The following is a 21,744-nucleotide window of genomic DNA, read 5'->3' on the forward strand; positions in this document are numbered from 1 at the left end:
TAGATTCTCAAAGACCTGTCACTTACATTCTGAGCAATAGTTGTTGAAGACTTTTCAACTGGGCAAATCACCATATTTTCCCAAGTGGAGGCAACAATGAGGCATGGAACATATGTGTGGACACCCAGTTTACACCCTGTACATCCAGGCACATGAGTCTTAGGGCTATGCATACAAATTAGGTGTCATTACCAAGTGTCTTAAATTAGTGTTTTTCAGCTTTTTCAGTGATCAAAGTCAAACTAAACTATTTGAAAGACCCACAAGGAATAAAATGATTCCAATGATCTAGACATATCTAGTGAGTGAAGGATAACAAAAGGTACAAATTCAGAGATGTGAGGAGTAAGATAGCCCCTGTTAACTAACTTTAAGAGATACCTGAACTGGAAATCAGATGGACATATTTTTTTCTATATGTGCTGATCACTTGGTCTTATTCTTGAGGGTATTGATTTGTCTGTGATTCACTTACTTGAGAGCAATTAAACATATTTCCTTTCGGGAACATGAGGAAACAGTATATAGTATTAAAAAAAAAAAAACCAAAAAACTACAATGCCAACTACCAGCCTTTCAGAACAAAGAGCAGTGGAGACCCTCAACCAAAAGGGCCCATTGAGAACCACTGTAGGAAAACAGTAAATGATGTCAGATTTTCTTCTCAAGCACCACACAGGCCCTTGCCTTACCTGCTCTCTCTCAGGAAGACTCAAGTTTTATAATGGAGTAAGGAGAACAAACCCTGAGGCAATGAGTGTGGAAGAAACATTTAAAGCCAGCTAAGTGGCATACTATAAATATTTTGTGATTTCAGGGTTAGCAATGAAGTCTTTTCTAAAGAATCCAGTGAAGGCTGACCTTGGTACACAGGCGACGTCCTAATGGGACCACTTTTAGTAGAAAATGTAGGTGCATAGGGGGTCTCTTTTCTTTATTCACTACAGAAAATACCTCAAGTAAAACCTGAAACATGGGAATATATAAGCAAAGGATACCAAAGAATGTTCTCTGCTGGAGAAATTTGGGAACTTAATTTAGATCCATCTGGATTACTATATGAATTAAATGCATGGCTTAACAGCAGGCTCTATCATGCTAAATAAACAGGTGCTACATTTGGTCCACATGCTGAATTTTGGTCAAGTTGAGGAAGGGCAGAGTAGAAATCACAGGGACATGGTTGTTTTTCTACCCAAGTGCTTACTCTTCAATCTGAAGCAACACTTTACTCATTTGCAAATAGAAAATAAAACTGTCCTGTTTTCCATAAAACCAAGTGTTGCTATGAATATTAAGCATAAATACCATGTCTAGGGGCTCAGAGGCCTCTAACATCATGATACCACCAGTTTTTCCTCATGTTAAATCCCAGGTTGACCTTCAGTTACAATCCAAGCTGCTACAGAAATTACTTGAAATTTAAATAACCTGAGTATAGTCATAGACTACTACTGTATTAGTAATTGACCAAAAGATTCTCTTTACCTAAATTCCAAAGAATAAGATCAAGACCCTAAGTTCTTCCCAACATTCTTATATATCACTATTGGTCAAGTTGAGGAAGGGCATAGTAGAAAGCACAGCGACATGGTTGTTTGTTTACCCAAGTGCTTAGTGTGCAATCTGAAGCAGCACTTTACTCATTTGTAAATAGAAATGCCTCATTTACTCTGTGCTTCAAATCTCAGAATTTCTGGTACTAGAAGAAATGAGAAAGATGAGAAAAAATGAGCAGAAAGGTAGAATTTGTTATCTCCCTATGTATCGGCAGATGCCAAACCTAGGACTTATGCTGCAGCCCTTAACTTTTTAAATACCAGTTATTCTTAAACTTTCAGCAACAAACAAATACAATACTCATCATCTTGGATTTAATAGAAGCATAGATGAGAAACTATTAAGCAAAAAATCAGCATGCAACACAATATCAAGTCACAAAATACACATGTGTATATGTATTTCTACTCTATGTGTATATTGGATGTTTGTATGTGTGTACATATACGTAAAATCTTGATCAAGTCACAATATGTGTATATATGTCTATATGTGTGCATATACATATATAAAATCTCAAATGACAAAATAGAAGTATAGTTATTTTTATGTATGTGGGTAGATATGTATATATAGATAAATACAAATTGAGTCACAAAATGTACGTGAATACATGTCTGTGTGTGCATACATGTCTTGTTTATGTGTGTGTGTGTGTGTATATATATATATATATATATATATATATATATATATATTTCAATATGAGTATTAATGATGAAGACTTTAAGGACAAGATTGCAGACTTGATTATGGATTGAATGTGAGGAGAGAGGAAAAGTAGTCAGGGATAATGCCCTGGCTTTTTCCTGAACAACTGGGCAAATGGTGGTACTATATACTGCCCAGGAGGAAGGAAAGGGGAGAGCAAAGTGGTGGTTGGTGGCCCCTGCTTGAGATATGTAAAGCATTATTGACTCAGCAGGAGCCCTGGAATAGGCGGTTGAGAAAAAAACTGCAATTCAAGGAAGAGATCCAGCTGGAGCTACACATCTGGACATCAGAAATACATAACTTAAAATGTTATGTGTGGGTCTGAGTGAAATTCATCAGCTAAGTACAGAAGGAAAAAAGTCCCAGGCCTCCCAGGGTTTGAGAGTATAAGAAGGTAAGAAGGATTTTATATAAAAATGAGAAGGAGAGAGTCATGAGCAGGAAGGGGACAAAGCTGTGTACCAGCCTATGCAACTGTCCATAATTCTCTTGCTAAAACACACAGTTCTCTCTGTCCTGTCCTCTCCGATCTACTGTTGGTTATTACAGATGGACTGTGTCTGTGCTCTGTGTTGAATTTAGCAGGGCCCTTTAAATAAAAGATGTTATTTAAAGCCCCTGGAGGTGTTGAAGTCCCATTCCATAAACTTGAGCAGTGTATTGAGTCAGGGGGTGGTGCTGGCTGGGTTTCCATGCATTTAAGCTTATGTGATTGCTTATGTCCTGAGTGGTGACTGCCTATGTGCTGAGTGGTACAAAATCTAAAAGATTTTTAAAAAGTTTTCCCATGTTTTTAAGACTGTTTAAGACTGTGTGTGTATGTATAAACATGTATGTGTGAGCATATGGTACATAATTAAAATTACAACTCAGTCCTGATTCTAGTAACAACAGACAATACCGGGTCTGAAACAATGTATCAACTCTTATAATAGAGCTCACTAAATAAGGAAAATAACAAAGTTAAATATCTAATATAAATAAGCATAAATAATATAGGCTTGTTTTCATCCCAAATTGTATTTTTTATACAAATCTCTGGAACTCAGGAGTTCTCAAATCAAGCTATCTCAATTTCAACCTACCACAAATCACTGCAGTCTCATCATGTTATGTAGCAAGGATCCTCAGAACATTGACTTTTCTTCCCCTGGAAATAGCAATAGAAGTTGTTCTAATTATTCCTCTCTATTTTTCTAACATGGGTCTTCAAGTGGTGTCTCATTATATTCTCTTCTTTGAAAGAATGAGTAAACTTGGCAAAACCCTTGTTAGTAATTGAAATAAAATTATGCTGGCAGATATAAATGTCTATCAAAATTATGAGGGGATAGAGAGAAGGATGTCAATGATCATCACTTCTAAATTATGTGATACAGATAAAATTATTGGTCCTCTAATTTAGACATAATCACTTAAGCTGAGAATTTGGATAATTAAGTATTCTATTCATTTGTCCAAAAGTCAGAAAATTCTCCAATAATTTCATGTTCAGAAGAAAGAAAAGCAAATATCTCTACTATTTTAATACTATCTTTTGATGCTACTTTCATTATAAGTGTTTGATTCCAATGTTTCCAATCTTAGATGTTTCTATATAAGAACTATTTTCTATATAGAATCATTTTCTCTCCCTGATCCATACATTAGTGTGTGTTTTGCATTTGCCAAGCACATTAATTTACAGACTGTTAAGAACCACTTCCCACTGCAAAGGCAGAGCCAAGTGTTTATGGGAAAGACCTTACTGTCCACAGATCCCATGACATTTGCTATCTGGTTGCTGTGGGCTGATGTTTGTCTCTCCCTGGTATTGGTATGTTGAAATCACAACCCACAGTGATGACATTAGAAATCAGGGCCTTCTGGGAGGCAACTAGGTGATGAGGGCAGATCCCTCATAAATAAAATTAGTGCCTTAGGAAGCTAACCCTAATACTTACATCATGGAGGATGAGCTTTCTATAAAAACAGGAAGCCCTGCCAGACACCAAATCTACTGTATCTGATCCCTGACTTCTCACCCTAAAGAACATAAAGTAATAACGTTCTGTTGTTTATAAACTACCTAGTTGATGGTACTTTGTCATAGCAGCCCAGACAAAGACTTTGGCCATTTACTGCAAAAGTGAACCAATTCCTCCTATATATTCAATCATTAGAAACAAAAGACCAACAATAACAAATTATCTTGTAAATAAATACTCATGAAGGTCCACAGCATACATAAAACATGATATCAAGAGAGATATAAGACTGGATTTCAAAAATTAACATGTCACAGAATCTGGAATGGTAACATGACAATAAAACCCTGACTTTTCTTGTATGTGACTTAGTCTAATAGAAGGACTTCAGGATTTTGGCTTGAATATTAAACCTCTTTGTACAATTTAGCCTGGTCAGATCCAACAAATAGACATTTAGCTTAATTGTACTTTGTAATTATACTAGTTCTGACCAAAAAATATTAGAAAAAAACTTTTATTTTCAACTAATAAAATAAGTTGTAAATATGCTGTTTTATTAAAATGAAAAATCTCTGAAACAAACTGGAAACACCACAGGACTCATTTTCAAAACAAACAAGAATATACCGTTATGTCCAATTTAAGTTATGTTAATGTGTGCTTTGAGCCCTTGGTTGAGAAATAAAGATGACAGCAACACTCAACTAAAGATGATTTAACCACTAGATAGAAATATATTGAATAAGAAATAGCAATGTTTCATAAAGCTTATTGTTATATTCTCAAATAAATATTTAAAAGCTTGGGTAATTTTAATAGTATTACGGTAATGAAATAATTATGAATGTGCTACAGATTGTTAAAAAAACAGCAAACAAAAAAACTAATAAGACAAAATAATTGGATTTTCCATGTGATACTAAATTATTTTATTGAATTTTTAATAACATGTAACTACATAATATATGTTCTTTTAAGAGTAGATATACCTTATTGATTGCTGTTAGAGTCTGTAAACAAGTCAGGATGGCGCCTGGCATTTTGCCAGAGAAATGTTAGAGTCTGTAAACAAGTCTGGATGGCGCCTGGCAAAATGCCAGAGGGAGTGGTTTGTGAAGTAACAACAGCAAGCCATTAAGTGTGGAGATTCCTTATTGGTTGACTGATGTATCTAGTTTATGCTAATTAGATAAGCTGTGTGGAATGTATAAATACCGCTCCTGTCCTGCAATAAACGGCTCCCACTCCTGCTGTATCAATCTACACAAGTTGTTCGTCACCCCCCAGTTATTTTGCTGCAGCCGTACTCCGGCAGATTGCAACTTATATTTTTATAAAATACTAATTTCAATCACAAGCTAATACATAAAAATGTCAGTGCTGGTTATTGCTGGATCAGTATACTTCTCTTTTGGAATTTCAAAGTTCTATGAAATGAGTATGAATAATGCTGACAGAAGCTCCTCCTCATGGTATTAACATCTTCAGAGAGAAAAGCATGCATGTGAAGGAAGTCAAGGGGAGCAGAAATCATGGTCAGGCTGGCTCAAGAGGGCAACTGACCAAGGAAATTGTTGTTTTCTGCATTTCCCCTGTATTTAGCAATTGTGAGGCTATGAGAGTCTCAGTTAATTGTTAAGGCACATGAGACCCTGTGGGCTCATGAATTTGAAAGGTTCAATAAAGATACATAACTGTTGTTTTATCCACTCATTTAAATTAAACCACAACACGTAATAAATCTTATAGTGCATCCAAGCTTGCTTCTTCTCAAGGATGGGCATAGCAATCTGGGGAAAATTCAAACATAGGAATGGCAGAAACTTGGTCTGAGCTGAATGGAAGCCAAGTTTTCTCCCTCTATGCAAAGAGGGTTCTGTTTACCCAGAACAATCAATAGGAGCAGGATAAGGAAGCAATGTGTAGCATAATTACAACATATTTTTTAAATGTTTGCTGTGAATTTTGAATGTCACAGTTTGAAGTACCATCAGCAATAGTATATTTTTGTTTGTAATTGTAATGCACATCAATTTGAAGTCAAGAAACTTGAATTTCAATAAAAGATCAACCTAAGTTGTTAACATTTTCAACAAATAATCAGAGAAAGAGAAAAGTACAAGAAACAATGTGCATTTTGCTTGATTTCTGTAACACAGACCAATTCATGAAGCACATAAGTTCAATCCCAGCTCCAGGACATACTTGGATCTTGAAAGAGTAATCTGTAAGATGCATGGCCTCGTGTGCTTCATCTGTAAAGTGGAAATAATAACAGAATCCAACTAATAGCAACACTGTGGGAACTCAGTGGTGTAATCCTTACCCAAAATGCTTAGGACTAGAAGTATTTCCTATTTGGAAATATTTGCATATACATTATGAGCTGTCTTTGAGATGAGACCAAAGTATAGACATGAAATTGATTTGTATTTCACATATACTTTATACACACAGCCTGAAGGTAATTCCATATGATATTTCAAATAATTTTGCACAAGCAACTAAAGTCTGCCCCACAAGTGAGTGTGAGAGGTGTTGTTCCCCTCAGGGATGCTAGCTAAGGTGTGTCCTATGCCTGTGTTCTGACTGCTTTGTCATATGAAGTTAGGTGTCCTGCCTTCCACTTGTGGTGCTATATTGGTGCTTGTGAGAATTTGGATTTGGAGCATTTCAGATTCCTGACTTTTGGATTAGGGATTCTCCAATTACACAACATTCTCAGCATAGTACATAAATCCATTTAAGATTTCCTTCGCTGTGCAATGAAAACATAGGCAGTTACTAAAATGTGCAAAACTTTAATGACTGCAAGTCTTCCTCTGAAGGGCAAAATCCACAAAAAGGCTGGCAGATGGAAAACATGGTCTGAAGCCCCTTAAATGAATTTTAAAAGCCATGTGCATGTGAGCATCATTAAGATGAACTGTCCAGAGCAAAGACAATGCAGATTGATCAGTTCTTCAAAAGGATACTCTGATGCACCTCGACCAGGCCACAGACACTTCACATGAAGCACGACTAAAAGGCAAGTGACCCAGTGCAGTTACCTGATGAAGGGTCATGGTAGGATTCATTAATAACCAGAGTAGCAGCAGTCAACCCAGCCAAGCCACACAGTGGCAATAAACAGCCATCAGTCAGCAGCGTCATCTCTATTCCTAACAAGAAAACACCACCTCAGCCTCCCACAGGACTAAAAACAGGCCAGGAGGAATGTGAAATCACCATCTGTGATCTTGTTTTCTAATCAGCAGTGTTCCCAAGTGAGACTCCCTGGATCCCATGTCTTGTCCTGAGACAAGACTTCCTCTTTATTCCTCGGGCTCACCAAGACTGTATGAATGTCCCACTGAAGGGCTGTGCAAGAAGAAATAAAATCAGCAACAAGTGGTGAACCTGAGCAGGCTACAGGTAACCTGGATCCAGCACAACCCTGGTGAATGGAAGGGAGCAGGACAGAAATGTGGATTCCAGGAATTGTCCCCCCAACACAAAGATACACACACACACAAAAAAAAAAAAAAAAAAAAAAAAACTCTAGGAAACAAAAGCTCCCCTGGATTAGGGCCTGGCAGGACAAGGTGGCTGCATCCTGGAGAGAGAATAGGACAACGAGACAGCTGGAAACAGCTAAGGTGGACTTGTCCCCATAGGCTGGCCACTGCTGACCTTCTACAAAATCTGCAGTGTAGTAGTAGCCTAGGATGCAGTGCAGGGTAGAATAGTGTCAAGACAGCACAAGAAGAAATAGGAGCCAGGGGACCACCTGCCCTCAGACATTCCCTGGTCCACACCTGCTTATCAAACCCTGAGAAGCTCGTTGATACAAAATCACCAGTCTGCCTCAGTCAGATCAGGCTCCTCTCTGAGCTACCAGTTTCTGCCATACTGGCAGATCTGGAGGGTTCTGCACTATAGTGTCCATGGGTTCTCAGACCTGGCCTCATGCCCTTCCTCAGTAGGACCTATCAGCAGCTAACACTTCAGGACAATGCAAGCTCCCTGGCCACACAAGGTAAACCTGTCAGCACAATTACCATCAAAGAATCACAGAAAGTACCAATGAGGCAGAATTTAAAACAAGCCAAAAATGTGAAAGGATGTGGTAAGAGTATACGGAAAATTAAATACCTTCTCTAAAACTGAAATACTATTTATTAACAAAACATGTTACGGAAGTGAAAGGTCTTGTAAATCATTAACTAACCCAAGGAGCCACCATCCAGAAACCAGGCCATCCAGGACTGTCTCTGTCTCTAAAATTTGAAAGGACATGAGCAACTTCTGGTGTCTATTATTTGACATGAGAAATATGCTTGAGAAGGTACCCAGGGAAAATGACTACAAAATTACCCAATGATATATCATAAAGGATTAAAATATTTTTCCAATGTGGAAATAGCTCAAAACTTTTTGGAATGAACATTTCCTAGAACTGTAATTTGTTATCTCATCATACCCAGGCTTTGAGAAAAGCATTCTGACAAGAAGAAAAGATTTCAAATAACAAAGGAACTGAATGTTTTTCCATTTTTCTACTAAAAACATCTGTGTCGCTTGGAATTTACTTTTGGGGACCATCCCCCATTTCACATTGCTGGAAAAATACAGCAAGATACAGGAAGCCCTCCAAATTGAGACTATTTTCTCACTTCTTTTCTTTCCAGCTACAACTTACTGCTTGCGGGAGAAAGGAAACAGGAGCATGGCTGCTTGCACATTTTTCCAGCCTCACTTAAAGATGCTTAATTTTTGACAATTGACTAACCACTAAATGAGTAAATTTTAATTATTTATTTTATTTCAAATGTTTAGAATGGATATATCTTAAAACGAAAGCAAAATTTCCCTGCCTTGACAAGTGATCTGTGAACATAAAACATCACTCGCATGTCTGGATGTGAATGACTTAGGATCATTATATAAAACAACAATGACCATGATGTGATACAGGTGAGCTGTGGGTGCTGTGGATGATGATGGTGTGGAGTCCTACAGCTAAATAGGTACTCACCTTAACAGCCATCATGAAAGATTTTCTTTAGAAAGCCTCCAAAATCATGATGATTCTGATTTAGTTTTTCTCCTTGGTTCAAGGGCATGGGTCTCTCAGGTTCAGCACAGCTGACTTTCCAGGAAATCCAAAGCTCATACTGTCTTTTTGAGGGCCATCTCCTGGCTTACTGTCTCTTTCTCTGTTATCAGGGTGCTGCCTCAATTGCTGATGTCACTCAAGTCAGCTTGCTGTGCTTTCTTCACCAGAAACAGTGGAACTCAAACCATAACCCATGAACATACCTCTTTCCAACTCAGTAGCTTACACCAAACTGGAGGTCAAGGAAAAGGCACTCCTAGGACACAAGGTTCTGGGACAGATTATTATACACTTTTTGTCTTTGGAAAATGAGGAGCTTAAATTCTGTAAGAAAAGGTTGTGACAACTTCAGTTTGGGATAACCTAACCTATTTACAGGTACTTCAATCATACTGTGTAAGAGCAGAAAGCTTTCGTGTCTGGCTGCTCCAAAGACTCTGCTTACACCAAGAGAGTATCTTTAAGTGTAAGTGTGGCTAGAAAAGTGTGCATACAGGCCTGCTCCTGCTTCCTTCCTGGGCCAAACAGTAAGTTATAGCTGGAAAGAAAAAGAAGTCAGAAAATAGAGTCTCAATTAGGAGGGCTTCCTGTATTTTGCTATATTCCACCTGCATTGTAAAATGTGTGTGTGTGGGAAATACCCCAAAAGTAAACCCCAAATGACACAGAACATTTTTAATAGAAAAATGGGAAAACATTCAGTTCCTTTGTTTAGTTAAGCTTACACTTTATTAAATGTTGGGAGGAATTCACAGGCTTCCCCCTGGAAAATCCACTTGCAGCACTGCAAAGCTGTGTGGGAAATAGACTGCACAAGAAATAAGATCTAATGCAGAGAGAAAGAGAGAGAGAGAGAGAGAGAGAGAGAGAGAGAGAGAGAGAGAGAGAGAGAGAGAGAGAGAAAGAGAGCTCATGTATAATGGCACAATTTGTCGTGAACATACTTTATATACAGAGTTATGAATATTGTGCTATGAATGGATAATTATGAATGTAATGCATTCCACTATTATCATGAATGTAATAAATAAATTTTAAAAAAAGAAACAAGAGGTGCCAAGAGTCTGCCTCTCCTGACTAGCTGACACCCTCATCAGCTCTTGCTTGATCTCAATTAGCATTTGAAAGGCTGGGAACCCTCCAGAAAAGCCTGGCCTTCAGAAATGCATCAACTCTGTCAACCATACTTCCTCAGACCAATCTGTGTCTTTTCAACTAACTTTAGTCATAGTCACACATGAAGACTGGGACAATAAATAATTTATTTTTCATTCCCCCAAGGGGTTGTTCTTTATAAACTGATCAGATACTCTACCACAGCTTTATGTGCTAGAGACCCTGATCAACTGTTGATGTTGCAGAATCTGACTCAAAAAGTAAAGTGCTGTTCAGCTGCCTTTTCTGAGCCAAGCCATCACATGAGAGAAAGAGGAGCTGGCTGGGAGTCACCATGGCAGGATTCAGTGTCAATCGTCATCTGCCCACCTAGGGCATGCCACCTCCCTTCCAACTACCAAATCCTGGACTTCTTTGCTTCAAGATTTGCTCTAATCACAGTAAATCTGGGGGCCCTGGAACAGTCACCCTCTGGGAGTAGCACAACTTAATACCCCAGCCCATTGAGTGGGAAGACTAAGGCACATGATTTCTTCTTTCCCTGGTGAAAAGAAGCTCCCATCACACACTACGGTGACTCACTCCTTAACACAGTCTCTTAGGCCCTTTGCCTATCTCATGTTCTCATGTCCCAAAAACCTTGCCCTTGAACCTTATTTCAAGGTCAACTTCCAATGGGACTCAAGCCATGGAAAACTGGAACTTTTTCCAGTTAGACAAGAGGAATTAGGTATGTGAGATCTATTGTACAATATGATGAATACAATATGGTAATAATAGGATATATTTCAAAATCTCAGAGTAAGTTTCAAAGGTTATCACCACAAGAAAAAGTATTTGAGATTATGGATATATTTATTAGCTTGAATGAATACTTTCTCTTGTGCATATGTATTATCATTTTTTATCCCATAAATATATGGAATTATAATTTCTCCATTTGCAATAAAATTTTTTAAAACGTCCCTTGGTGACTCCATTGTGTCTCCCTATAGTTTCCACTGCCACTTCTGCTATAAATGATTTCATTACACCCCCCTTTTTTCCTTAGGTCTTCACTTTGGGGCTTCTGATCATTTCTCACAAGTGGTATTTATATAAGCAAATATAATTTAGGCATTTAAGAATGCACCAAGAAGATCATGGAAAACAAGATCAAGAGAAGGCCATGAGGGTTACTTAGAAACTTGAGTTTGTGTGATAACATAGAAAAAGAAAGCTGAACCAGAACACAAGAGAATACCGTATCAGTATAATTGTACATACTTTTATCTCCATTCATAGTGTCATACTCAACAACAAAAAAAATGTCACAGGACAGTTGAGATCAAGGAAAGTGGCACCAGATTGTCAGGACCCAAGGGCTGGCTATCTTTGTCCAGTTATTAAATTTCCCTGAGCCTCATCTGTAGTTTCCTCATCACAGATCTGGGGGAAATAATGGCACCTACCCATAAGGTCATCATGAGAATTAAATAATTAGTATTTATAAGGCACATAAAACACTACCTGGCACATAGTGCTGATTAATGAAGAAATCTGGACCTCAATAATTTCAATTAGATTCTCACAAAGTTGCTTGTAGTAGACACAATATATCCTAAGAATAATTCTGCAAACATGGTGTTTAGCATAGTGTTTTTAGAAGGAGAAGGAACATCTAGATCTCTGACAAACACCAGAAGGGGCGGTAAAGTCCACAGCACACTGGTGCCATCATGACCCCATTCCTTCCATTCTGTGACTCTCCCATCTACTGTGTGCAGCTTTTATGCATCTTTTTTGAAGGCAGAGCCAAGGAAGAAGCTGCTTGTCCTCAAGGAATGCTTTCTTTGTAAAGCAAAGACCAGAAAGGGACAGCCAGGCATCCCGAGTCCTATGTGACATTCAGATTTTGAGAATTGTGTTTTTCAGCTTCTAAAACTAAAAATTCTCAGAAGGAGCTAAATGAGACAATGGACACCTCCCTCACAGCTTAATGCCCTCTGGTTTCACGGCTAGGTTTGCAGTTTAACTTTCTAAGACTGACTGCCCGTGGTCCCAGATATCGACAGAAAACCAAGTTGGAAGAGACTTAGGAAAAACATTTCCATAGTCGGGACAAACTAAGCTGTGTGTGCCAAGCCACTGGCCCCACAGGGGAGGTTCTGGAGCACCTGCCACTCCCACAGCCTTCTCCATCTCCCAGGCTGGAGGCAGAAGCTCCCGCTTAGCTTTCTTCCCCTTGCATCTGCTTATTTCTATGAGCAACAGGAATGACAGGAACCAAGATCCATGAGATAGTGGGAAAATGACTGGAAGTACTTCCAAGGACTCTAGAAATTACTCAGGGTAATGTGAATGCTGAGAAGGTATTACTGCTTTGTAGAAATAGAGGTGAGGGGTCTGCCTACTGCCGTTTAAAGTTGGAGGTAATTATTAATTAGCAATGTCACCTGTCTTCAATTGTAGGTACAGAATGTACAGAATATAACAGTGGAGTGAAAGGGAGATGAATTAAAGGAAAAGGATGATAAAAAAAAAGATGGGTGGTAGGGATCATCAGACCTTCTAGGTGACCTCATTCCCTGGATCTCATAATTTTCTTTCCATGTGTCTCCATATCTCAGGTTTTGACATCCAATCCCCTAGACTAGAGAACCTAGTGAGTGCTCTGCCCCTTCCTGCTTCCAGTTCCCCTCCTAGCCAGCCTGGCAACATGGAAAAGTCCCCAATACACCAGAATAAAACTAGCCAATTAAAGATGCATGGATCAGGTTGCCAGTAATTACTTTCCCATTACACAGAGTGTTCATTAATATTTACTAAATTCCTCTTAATTGAAATGTTGTGCTATGTAATTTGGGAAACTATCCAAATAATTCTCTCCACAAAACTATCAAAATAATTTTTTGATCAAAAGTGGAAAAAAGAATCCCCTCCCCATCTTTCTGCTTCTCAAGTCCTTTAGAGTCACGGGAAAGAATGAGAACTCCAGCTCTGCAGTGGCTTTCTGGACTCATAACACGACTTCTTTTAAAAGTGGAAATGGACAGGAAGGATACTGTTCAATTGGTATTCAGAAATGATTAAAAATAATACTAATGATCCAACCAACAAATTAGAATCTTTACCAATTAAAAGAAGAAAACATAGAATATCAGTTTGTCTTCCAAGGGCATAGAGCAACAGAAAACAGGAAAAATACCTCTCATTAAGAAGAGAACGGGAAAACATACTAGTGGAAGCTTCTAGTCTTTCCAGTCTGTTGATCAGCCAGTCAAAGGAACCAGAAAATTGAGCTGTTTTTACAATTTTCTGTAATTAGAGCCGCTGCAAAAGAAGATGATTTCACATTGATACAAGTTTCCAGTTCAAACAGCAAGGTAAGCTAATCAAAATCTTCAAACTGACTATCTTCATGTTTCATTTGCAAATGCACACACACGGAGAAAACTGACAGGAAAAATGACTTGATATTTATTAATGGGACTGAAAAAAAAAAACAAAAAAACTTCTACTCATTAAAGGGAATAAATTCCAGAGAGCAGCATCCCACATAGGGAAGTAATAATGAGGGGATTGAAAACCAGCAGCCTAGGAGCTTCCTCAATTGGGTTCTGATATCCACTGCTTTTATTAGCAATGAGGTAAATTATTTCATTTCTCTAGAGTAATAGGAACACTTTAGGTCTCCTGAACATGCAGCATAAAACACCAGGAGATGTAACAGCAAGTATACAGAAGAAAGTAACTGAATGTCACATGGAACACTGGGTGGGAGGGCAATGGCTAGGAAGTTTGGAAACCATGTTGGTTTTTTTCCTACATCTCTCCTTCCCACTTTGGAGAGTCACAAGGCATTCTAAAGACTCAGATAACTTGAAATTATCTATTCTAACTTTGCTTGATCTAGCATTTTCTACAATCCTTCACCAAAGAACCCTTCTTGTATGAAATTCCTACATGACTTTTGTCTCTTTCAACGTAGTATTTATACTTAACTTAAAATTTTAAAGTAAAAATTAAGCTGATTCAATTATCCCAAAGCAAGCCCAGTAATTTTTTTTAAATAAATTCTGCCCTTATACCCTTAAGATGGGTCAGAAACAGCACAAGTGCTTACTGAGGGTTGGTGAGATTTTTAACAAATGTAATATTTAAAAGGAGGAAGACTTGCCCATAAGGAAAATTACTATTAACCATCTGGCAGCTCTGGGGAGCTAAGAGCTGGAATCTGAGGCTACTGCCTACCTGTCACCTTCAAATCAAGAGCAGGAGGCACCATGCTTAGACTGTGTGGCCAGACTTAAATATGTCCCTTGAAATTCCTCTTCCCAAAGACAAAAGACAAATAAAAGTTGTTGTCTCGTCTAGAGTAAGAAGCAAGATTACAGAATAAGACAGAAAGCCTTTTCTTCTCCCCAACTCATATATAGTATCAATGGGTGTAAATTTAAAAGTAGCTCTCATCTTATTTCATTATCTAACTTTATATAATGAAAATATATTAATTTGGGGAGAGGGGTAATGGTGATTAAATCCAGGGGTATTTTTAACACAGGGCTACATCTCCAGCCCTTTATATCTTTTTTTATTTTTGAGACAGGGTCTTGGTAAGTTGCTGAGGCTGACCTTAGCTTGCAATCCTTCTAGCCTCCTAAGTCATTGAGATTATAAGAATGCACCACTGTGCCCAGTGAGATGTTTTAATTTTGTAATCAAAAAATACAATAAAACTATTCTTTTTTCAAAACAGAGAGAAAACACATTCAAAGTGGCATGGCAATCACCATCAGATGTCTCAGAGTGCTCCTCTCACCTCCAAAGTACGATGGTAACTTTAAAACATGCATCAAAAGGGTAGACAAAGGCCCTTTTCTAAATGAAGAACAAGCTTATGATACCTTAAACTGATCTTTTATTTCTGGCTAGGTGGCCTTGAAGACTAAGACTTCTCTTCCTCTTTCATCACTTTTTTCCTTATTTATTTCAGAAATACTGATGGGAATGCATCAGGCCCTATATTTGGCACAACAAATACAAACCTGATCAAACCACAACTCTAACACAGTGGCTTGTAGGTCATTATCTACAACATTTTGAATCCCTTTACATCTGATACTATACTGTTGCATGTTATACAAAACATAGAAGATATGTGATTTCTCAACATGACTGCTTTCAGTCTTCTATGGAATAAGAATATAGAGGTGTTAAAGAACTATGTTAAATACAATAACATAATAAATCTCTTATGAAATGCTAGTTTGCTGAAATAATTTTATTCATGCTGAATAACTAACTAATACCTAAACATTTATTAAGTGAGAATGTGAAATGCAGGCAATATTGGTAATTAGTCAAAAATTATTATTGTAAAAAAGTACTTTTTATTATGGATGGTCCACATTGTAAAATGGTGCAAAAGTAATACATAGTTCAGTAGAAAACTCACTTCACATTTTCAATTTTGATCACTTCCTGGGCTAAGGAGAGAGAATTCTATGCTCTCTAGGGATAGGGATAGGGATACTGGGTAGTGACAGAGAGTGGCAGATCCCAGTTAGACATATGGTCATCAGAATTTACAATCCTCTACAATGTACTCTGTTGCTAGCATAGAGAGGATCCACATATTCAATAAATTAAATGAGGCATCCATGGGCCTTTCTCCTGTTCCTTACCTTGGACCCAGAGCAAGGTATCTGCCATCTGTGAACTGAGATCTCTGAAATTGTGAGTCCCAAATAAGTTTTCCCTCCTCTAAGTTGATCTTGTGAAGAATTTTGGTCATAGCAATGTAAAAGCTGCCTAAAACACTGCAGAGATTGGTCTCTTCTGTCATTAAAAAAGCAGCCATCAGTCCTGTTTGTTTCATACTTGAATTGTGTAAAATGAGTATTTACAGAGAGTCCATCAAAGTCATTTTCAGACATCTTTAGAAAATCATGCCTCCTTGCCAGCATCTCACAGATTAATTTTGTGAACATCAGAAAAAATGTATGATAGAGAACCACAGCCACACTATACAAACTGTGAGTATCTGTGTCTATGGCATCTGAGGTCTCCTACACAGCAGCTCATAAATCTAATTTTTTCATTGTCCACCTGAAACACATATTATATATCCAGGTCAAATTCCAAATTGTTATAGACCATTGTTCTCACCTTCCCCTTCTCTTTGCAGACTGAAAACAAGAGAAAAGCAAAAGAAGGTGGTAGCTTATTTCACACACAAACCATGAAGCTAGCATCTACCTATTTGGAGGAATGAGGCTGGGGGTGCTTCATGAATTTACAGTTGATATTTGAACCATATGTTTTGGTAGCTGAATAAAGGACAGTGAAATGCAAATAGCTTATAGAAATCCAATCATTGTGCAGACCTGAGACTCTCCCAGCCAGACTGAGTTATAAATGTGCATCAATGCATATGGCCCTTGAGCATGCAACCAGCCGGGTTAAAGGGGAAAGGATGACACAGCCCTTTTGAAATAATATCTCAGAACCATGTATTCCAGATGATTTTCTCAGGAACAGGGGACCAGTTTTAAATATTGGATTTTGGTGTTAATTTTTCCACAATCCTTCTTTCTGCCACAATCATATTCCTCCCTTTTTGAAAGAGAATATTTATTCTGTGCCACTGTATATTGGACTTAGGAAACTTGTTTTTTTATTTTACCAGTGCTCATGGTCAAGATCTTGCCTTGAGTCTCAGAGGCAACTTTGGACTTGAAGAGGACTATTTGGGCAGTGCTGGATCTGCTAAGAGTATGGAACTCTTGTAAAGGGACTAATGGCTTTTTATACTATTATAAAATATAAATATATTTATACTTTTTATACTATTATTATATTTATAGCCATTAGGGACTAGGGGCAGAATATTATGGTTTGGATATGAGGTGTCCCTTAGAAGTTCAAGCTAATGCAATAATATTCAGAGGAAAATAAGTAGATTATGAGATCTATAACCTAATCAATCCAACTGAGTTGTCACTGTAGGCAAGTGGGACAGGGCTGGAGGTGGTGGGTTGCTAAAGCTGTGTCCTGAAATTGCTATTCTTCCTGCAGTTCCTTCCTTTCTGTTCAGCTTCTTAACCCATCATCATTAGAGCACATCTCCTACCCTGGGCCCTGTCCTCATGATGTGCTGCCTCAACGTGAACCCAGAACAGAGAAGTTGGCATTCCATATCCTGAGACCTATGAAAATTGGATCCCTAAATAAACTTTACTGCCACTAAGTTGTTCTTATCATGTATTTTGGTCACAGTGATGCAAAAACTGACTGAAAATAAAGGCCTAGGTCCTTTGGTTTTCTATATCCCTTAACTCTTTCCACACATATAGCAACAGGTTCCTCTGTTGCCATGGTAGCAAACAGTCTCAGAACACAGACTTCTAACAGTTGGATGTTTAAGCCACTGGGAAGAAGGATCTGAAGGACTTCGACTTATGCCACTGGATTTGGCAGCATCACTTTGTGGGGGCAGCAATCAGAGCTCAGCGTGACTGATTTTCAATGTGAGTGTGTGTGTGTGTGTGTAAGAGAGAAAGAGAGAGGATAGAGGAAAAAAAAGAGATATTCTGCTCGTAATTTGCCACACATGCTGTGGCATAAATGAAAATGCTGGAATAAAGATGCCATCATATGATGGGAGAACGGACACTTAAACAGCTCTACTTTCTAGAGAAAGAAATTTAGTAGTAACAAAATGTCTTAATAAGACATTAACATATTTGTGAGCTTTGGACCACTGATCCAAAAAATAGGAATGTAAAGAGAGAGAGAGAGTCAAGACATTGATTGATAAAGAGGTATTGACTAATATTAATAATAAGAAAATTATTAAAGGTCTTAGTAATCTAAGGATCAGTGAATACAAAACTAAATGCTCATTAATAAGTGACCACTGATATAGCATTAATAAGAATAGGATTAAGAATGACACAATGGGAACTGGGGATGTGGCTCAGTGGTATCTCACTTGCCTTGCATGTGTGAGGCACTGGGTTCAATTTTTAGCACCACATATAAATAAATAAAATAAATAAAGGTTTACCAACAACTAAAAAAATATTAAGAAAAAATGCACAATGGTTATATGTGTGTTTCCTGCTGGCTGTGCTGTCATATATAATAATCTCTCTACTGATGTGACTCCACATGTATATGAATGTGTGTATATATGTACAATGTATGTTAATACAATTATGTGTGTATGAAGAAAAAGGAAAGATTATGAGGAAATCCACCAGATTCTTTTACAAATATCACATATTTCCTCTGGATCATGGCATGAGAGTGGCATTTATTTTCAACTTTATACTTTCCTGAATTTTTAAAATTGTATTCAGTTTGAAATATAATATCAAATATCTTGAACTATCTTTCAAATATCTTGAAAAAGTGTAAGTGGAAACAGGTAGAGGTGCTCATATTATACAATACAATAGAAAGAAAACGGTCTGCCTCTTCTCCCCTTCACTGGAGAACACAAACACAGGACCCACTTCTGACAAAGTGGGTTAGTTATGAATGAAAAAAGGAATGGGAATTATTGCTAAAGTGCATGACTCTCTTCCCAATACCTTATAACAAGTTTTTTGTTTCCTTTGGAAGTTTGCAGATTGAAGCAGAACTTGGATCTGTGCACAATGGAAGATACATTCTACCACAGCAACTGCACTGACAAAGACGACTGCATTTCTAACTGCAAACCAAACCTGAGCCTCTCTGGAGGCTATTGCCCCTATAAGGACAGAACTGACTGGAAGGACAGTAGCTCCTCTGAAGACTCTACTTCTGAGGCTTATTTCTGCTACTCCCTCCCTCCTGTCCAAGAGGGACAGCTGACTGAAAGTGAAAGTATGACCATAGGGAGACGAGAACAAATCCATGAGTCAGAGCAGCTTTGTGGACTACCTATTGTCCGTGTTGTGGATGTTCATCTGGGCTCCCACTATGAAGACGCACTAGCTACTCTCGATCTACACAGAGACTACCAGTGGATGGACAAGTACCCAAAGGGGAGGATGAGGAAGATTCTCTGGAAAATGGAGGTTCTAATGAGATACCTAAAGGTATTTCCAGATGATCTGAAAGATGATGATGATGATGATGATGATGATGATGATGACAATGAAGATGAAGATGATTACAATGACGATGAAGACCACGACAATGGAGACTATGATGAAGACAAAGATGATGATGATGATGAAGATGATTATGATGAAGATGAAGACAACAGAGTCTATGATGAAGATGAAGATGAAGATGAAGATGATGAGGTGAGCATGGAGCTGCTAGATTTCAGCTAGGGATAGGCCCAGTGGGGGTGCCAGGTTTGACAGCTTGGATTCAGTCATTCTACCTGCTGTGAAGCAGAGGTGGAACCGAGTATGCCAAGAGATGAGCAATGAAAGAAGGAAGGCAGCTAAGAAAGGAGGTATGGGAAAGGTATAAGGAAAATGCCAAGGAGCACTGAGAGAGACGAGAGGGGGAGGAACAAAGAGAAGGATGAATAATAATTCTTTTAAAACGTGTGTGTGTGTGTGTGTGTGTGTGTGTGTTTCTAATGATTAATGAGTACTTATAGTTCACATTTACATTCGGGCTATTTTGGTTAAGAAAAAAAAATAGATTTCCATAAATGAGCAAACATTGACTTCATTGCTGCTGACACTACACATTTCTAACTCATCCTCATTCTCTTCTCAGATGATAAGCCAGGAGACAGTCACTGAAGAAGCCCTCTCAGTCTCATCAGGGCAGTCAATGGAGGGGGACATGCCTATCCACTCAGAAACCACATCATGTCTGAACATCAGGTCCATCATCCACTGGTTCAGAAAGCGGGTGGTCTCCTCCCTACCTGGGAGAAAGCGCCCTGACACAGCCTATAAGGACTCCAGTCTTCTGTAATCGAAGAAAAATATGTTTTCTTAGAGGCAAGAGAATCAACCTCAGTAGCCCCTCAAGTTAGGAAACCATATATACTCATAGCATTTAAATTTTTTTGAAAACCCCTATTCAATAGTCCCCATAGTTTTATGTTTTTTACAAATTAAAAAATATTGTTGTTATTCATGACTTCCTTCTCTTCCATCATATAATGTGGGTCAAGGTTCAAATTATATATGTTGTCTAGAAGAGTTATATGCATTCTCAGATATCTCAGGTGGTGGTAGGATTCCTAAACTAAAGGCATTCTGTTTGTCTCTCTCAACATCCCTTCTTACTGCATTTGTCCCCATTTTATTTGTTTTATTATTTCATGTGTTTCATCCTCTTTGATCATTAGCTCATCTCCCTACAGCCAGAAGGCAGCAGGACACCTGTTAGACTCCCACATGGCAGGATGGTTTTGGAGGAACTTCTGGGTCTTGAGCAAGTGGCAGCAGAAAGGGAGGCAAAGAGGAAGCTCATTCCAATTAATAGTATTTGGGGGCACTCAGAAAGCCATTCTGATGATTCTGGGCTGGTTCTGGTATGTGGTTCTATCACCTCCTGTAGGGAGATGTAATGTAGGGATTAAACCCAAGATGCTTAACCATTGAGCCATATCCCCGGCCCTTTTAATTTTCGTTTGAGACAGGATCTTGCTCAGAGCCTTGCTAATTTGTTGAGGCTGGGTTTGAACTTGTGATCCTGCCTCAGCCTCCCAAGCAGCTGGGATCAGAGGCTGTGCCACCGTCCCATCTGCATAGTTTTACTTTCATGTGATCAGAATCTTAATCCACATATAGCAAGTCTTTGCTTTTTATTTGCCACTTAACATCAAGTCATAGGTTGTCACACTAAGAAGAGCAACTACTTACTGTTGCATTCAATTTTCCAAATGACAGCTTCATCTCAGTTTTCAATAACACAGTATTGCACTATATAAGTATACTACAATGATACATAACTGTGTTGTTAGGATAATTTTATCCTATATGCAAAGAATTTTACAGTCAATGTCCTTTCCACATTTGTACAAATATGTCTGTAGGACACACTTTTTAAAGCAAAATTCCCAAAAGTTAAAGAAGATACCTAAAATTTTATAGTACTCATCAGAGAAAGGTTTGTCTGGCTTTTTGAATTTCATCAATTTACACTTCACATGAGAATACGTTACTGAACATTTTCTCCAATGATGGGTATTATCCAAATTTTTATCTGTGCCAACCTACTAAGAAATATGTCCTTATTTATTATTTCACTTTGCATTTCTTTATTTGCTCTGTTGAATCTTTTATTATTTATTATTCTTGGACTGATGTTTCTGTCTGTTGCCTATTTTCCTATCAG

At 38.1% G+C, this 21,744-nt stretch overlaps 1 long non-coding RNA gene across 1 annotated transcript in view; it reads right to left on the bottom strand.

Moving 5' to 3' along the window:
- Positions 1-6: 6 nt before the first annotated feature.
- The window catches only part of LOC131425038 (uncharacterized), a 36,450-nt gene continuing 14,712 nt past the window's right edge, over positions 7-21,744 (bottom strand). The window contains exon 4 of the long non-coding RNA XR_009228842.1: positions 7-13,770. This is a non-coding gene — a long non-coding RNA (uncharacterized LOC131425038). The remainder of the gene's footprint in view (positions 13,771-21,744) is intronic.

The sequence above is a fragment of the Marmota monax genome, unplaced genomic scaffold (assembly GCF_021218885.2).
Source record: "Marmota monax isolate L192 unplaced genomic scaffold, Marmota_monax_Labrador192_F-V1.1 WCK01_AAM20220418_F8-fsc00881, whole genome shotgun sequence".
NCBI classification, from domain to species: domain Eukaryota; kingdom Metazoa; phylum Chordata; class Mammalia; order Rodentia; family Sciuridae; genus Marmota; species Marmota monax.